We start from the raw sequence: 4,613 nt of genomic DNA, 5'->3' as shown, positions 1-4,613 counted from the left end.
CTTTTGTCTGTGTAAGTTGGTGACTTTTACAATGTAAAACGCTTTCTGGCATTTGTTGCTGAGACCCCACAAGTAGAAAAGAGTCCCTCCCCATACCATACAGGAGAAAGTCACAGAGGTCTATTACATAAAACTGGTATCATTATACATTCTTAGAGCTCCTGTTCGAAGAGAATTGCAAGAGGACAAGCATGGAATATTCTGGTATCCCTTTCATCTGCAAAGAGTGCTCATCTTCCAACAAAGCATGTCCTCCCTCCTGTGGTGTGCAGACAAGTGTTTCACAACTGACTCTCCAAGAAAACAAAAATTGATTATAAATTGTACTGCTTTAAGAACTTAGAGCACCCAATTTACAAATAATGATAAAATTTACAATAACCATCACTGTAAATTCCATACCAATGACTTCAGCGTGACTTGCTGTTTCTTATAAAATCCACCATTAGTTTTCTTTTTCATTCTATCCCCAACAATTGTGCCACAAAGTCAGACTATACATAAATGCTTGATTACGATTCAATTCAAAACAGAAGTCTCTCATGTCATTGACAAATGAGTGTGATTCTGACATAAATGTTTGTTGATATTTTCTTTTACGCTATAGAGTGAGTCTAAAGTAAAACAACAAGGACACATGTCAGACTTGATTCAATTTTCAACGGCATGAGCAATTTCTTTGCCGAATCAGATAGTAGTTTTCAAATACTGGAATATTTCTCAATTTTATGTGCTGTTCACAATGTAACAGCTACAGACACAACACACTTTTAAATATAATATGCATTGTTAATATTTTCTCCATCATTTTTTAAGTCTAGACAATTAACAAAACAGTAATTTATTACATTAGGGATTTTCATGGTGTAAATATTTCCACCATGGTTAATACCAAACTCCCAATGCACGACTGGGAAGAGTAGATAACATTACATTTAGATAGTATTTCCGTCATACAGATACCGTAGTTATAAATAACATCGAAAGAACAGATAACAGTAAAATCATTAAGAAGTGACAAGCTTTAAGTATTTACTAAAGTTGTGTGTGTGGATTTTTTTTCTTTTGCTGGGGAAGATTCATCCTGAGCTAACATCTGTTGCCAATCTTCCTCTTCCACCACCAGCATGGCCAGTGATGGGTGGTGTATGTCCATGCCTGGGAACTGAACCTGCGCCACTGAAGAAGAACATGCCGAACTTAACCACTAGGCCACCGGGCCTGGCCCTACTATCTTTATTTTTAACATAATGTTCAATTACAAGTTTAAATAAATTAACTTTTAATAAAGGCTATTTAACAAACAGCAAAATTGCTGTAATTTACCGATCAGCTCTTGCACGCCTGGATGAGCCAGCTTCGGCATGTCACTGCCTCTATCCATCCTAAGTACCAGGGGAACAGCATATCTCCCTTCTCATTCTCTCCAGATATATTCCCTCAGTTGCAGAATTATTTTGGAAATTCCCTACTACAACCTCTTTGGTTTTTAAAAATTCTCATTATTACTTCCTGAACTGGAATGAAATTTGACAGATGACTAATGAAGGTGAACAAGGGTGGGTCAACGAACCATTAAAGAGTAAACTACGAGACAGTGAAGAGATCACTGGAATTTGAGTCAGAAGCCCTGTCCCCACAGCTATACCTTTTAAATTTTGAGCTTCAGGATTCTTATCTATAAAACGCAGCTAGTAGCCACTTATATCACAGCCTTTTTGTAAAGAATATGTAAGAAAATACCCGTTAAGGTATTTTATAATTAAAAATTATGATACAAAATAAATCATTTTATACTATGCTATCCTTTTAAATGTGTTTAACCTTTTAGAACTTCTTTTTTGATCGAGAAAGTTGTTCATATTTTAGATTATGTTTGCTCCTTCATTACAAATGGCAATCTATGATTAAAGACATTTTTCTGGCTTGGAAAAAATCTTGTGTGTGTTACAAAAAAGGTAGATTTGGTTAAGAATAGTTGCAGTAAGGTGACACCAAGCATATTCAAGAGAGCCTGAATGCAGGAAGGATGTGCAAGAGACCAGGATTTCATAGCCAGCTCGTTCAACAAAACTTATGACACAATTTCAGTTTCTCTGAGCCTCATTTTGCTTATTTTCAATGACAATCGTTGAGTTGAAATGATCTAATGTTCTTCCTAAATCTAAATTTGCTTTTTTATTTTCTGTTAATTTTCCTACAGGGTCCCTTTAAATCTGGGCTCATTTAAGTGCTTATTTATAAAATATTAGCTACCATTTCTGGCTTTCAGATTCCTAAACTCAAAATCGGCCCTTACATAGAACATACTTTGAACTGGGTCCTTTCCTTGTGGAGGAACAGTCCACGCTCCCTTTGCTATTATAGCTACACAGTGGTCACTATTCTGCTTTTTAGTCACTGGGATGTACAGAGAAAGAACATGAAAGTAGACAGAAAAATTTAAAACCAAAATATGAGAAGCCACTTTCTCAAGATAAAAAGTGAAACATGTCTGAAAGTATAAGGTAAATGAAACACAAATTCTGATTTATTTTGCTATACCCTGGTATTTTACGCTTAAGAACATATCAATTCTGTGCAGAATTGTAGAATGTTTGGAAACATTTCCTTTTTTTCCCCCTTTGATACCTAATTCCAAGTCTTCATGTTTCTAAGTGCTGGTTCTTCTCCCCTAACTGGTCCTCCGAGCTGCCTCTCCCTACTTAGAGGTCTACTCCTAGCCACAGAGCTGTAAACCCAGGCTCCCCAGCACACCTCAGACTATGTGCTTCTGATTCAAGCATAAAGAAAACTAAAGCAAAAACAACAAATATAACCTCCCCTGCAAATAAGAATAACAGTATACAAATGAATGTGATAACTGACTCATCCAGGGTTAGATGCAGAAGTGAAAATGCCACCTGGATAATTCCTCAGATGATGTGCGTCCTTCTTGGAAGCTATTTATTACAAAGTAAAGAACAATAGGATGTTCTTTCTGAAATATTTTTCTTGGGAACTCAAAATGTAAGCCTCTACCACTGACAAGGAGGCATTTTTAGATTAAGCCGTGGGAAATCTAGCATGATTTACAAATACAACAGTCCAAGAATAACAGCCTTCCTGCCATCCGTGATTGGCATCGTTACTATAGACTCTATTATAATCTTATCTCGCTGTCCAACAAAGCTATTCATTCCGCAACTAAGCTCACGTCAAAGACAAGGCAGAGTCTCCTTATTTGCAGAAAAACGCTTTGAAAAACACAGTCTCGTGGCTCAGACAGAACCAAGAGTGTACACGACATGGTGTAAGGTGCTTATGATACAAGGTGGCAGGAAATGAAGTTGAAACAAAAATACCAGCAGAGAAGGTGTTTAATCTTCGAGGTGTGAGGTATCACATTCTAGCACTCTCTCTGACTGATATCAGGCATGAAGGGAAAAGCTATCTAAAACATATGGGGAAAAGTACACATAGGTCCCTTTGATGTCTCTGCTGGCAAAGCACGTCAGCTTTCACATCCAGTCTTTAATAAAACAGCTAAAGTCCCCGGTTGTAAATAAAGGAAGCTAGGAGATTGCTGAGTAGGGTCTGTCGCACACACAAAAATGCAACTTCACTTCAGTGTATGCCTGAAAGCATTCATCTCAATATCCACACACACACACACACACACACACACACACACACACCTCACAGCTCTCTTTAAGCAATTGCATACCTGCTTTTAACAAAGCCTGTAATTTTCAAATAATTGTTATCATGAAAAACTAATGATTCCTATGAATGTGTAAATTCAAAATGTTGAGGCAAGTTGCACAGTCCCTCTTTTCCCACAAGGCAGAAACTGAGGGCCATAAGCATGGTGGTCGTAAGGACAATACAGATCTCCCTGCACAAGGAATGACCAATAAAACACGTGACTGACTGTGCAGCTGGAGGGAGGGACAGACACAATAGCAGCAAACAAAAAAAGAAGATTTTGTCAATGATTCAGGTACTCTCCAAACTGTCCTGGACCTTGAAACCCATAAGAACAGCAAGAGCCGGCCAGAGACCATATGTGAGGCAGAGAAATCTTAACAGAAGAGCATCCAAGCCTCATGCCTCATTGGTCTTCCCTGTGGATAGTGCTGATGATCCACACAGCCCAGGTTTATAGAGAGCAATTCCTTCTCCATCCCTACCCTCACCAATGATGCATACATGTTTCTCCACATTCCTCTTGACCCACTACTCATATCCTCTCCTACTAAATGCTAACGGGGGAAACCTAGAAAGCATTCAAAGAAATCTGTGCTTTCTAAACAGCTCTAGTCCATTCACCCAAGACAAATGTACAGAATTTCAGGAACTAAGAATTGGGATGGAAATCTGAGATCACCTACATCCAATCTCACCCAAAAAAGAATCCTCTCAGTTGCCCTTTGAATTCTGATGACGACCCTGCTTCAGTGTCTGTCCACTGCATGCATTGAGAACGTGAATTACAGTGATGGTTCAAATTTGGGCCACTGTAATTCTTAGGGAAATTCATCTTACCCTGATTTGATATCTGATTCCCTGTGGTTTTTACCTGGAGATTCCGGCTGGTCCGAGAGAGAGAGAGAGAGACAAGAGGTACTTTT

Source organism: Equus przewalskii, chromosome 9 (genome assembly GCF_037783145.1).
Source record: "Equus przewalskii isolate Varuska chromosome 9, EquPr2, whole genome shotgun sequence".
Lineage (NCBI taxonomy): Eukaryota > Metazoa > Chordata > Mammalia > Perissodactyla > Equidae > Equus > Equus przewalskii.
The sequence above is the reverse complement of the archived record's forward strand: the minus strand, read 5'-3'. Positions refer to the sequence as shown.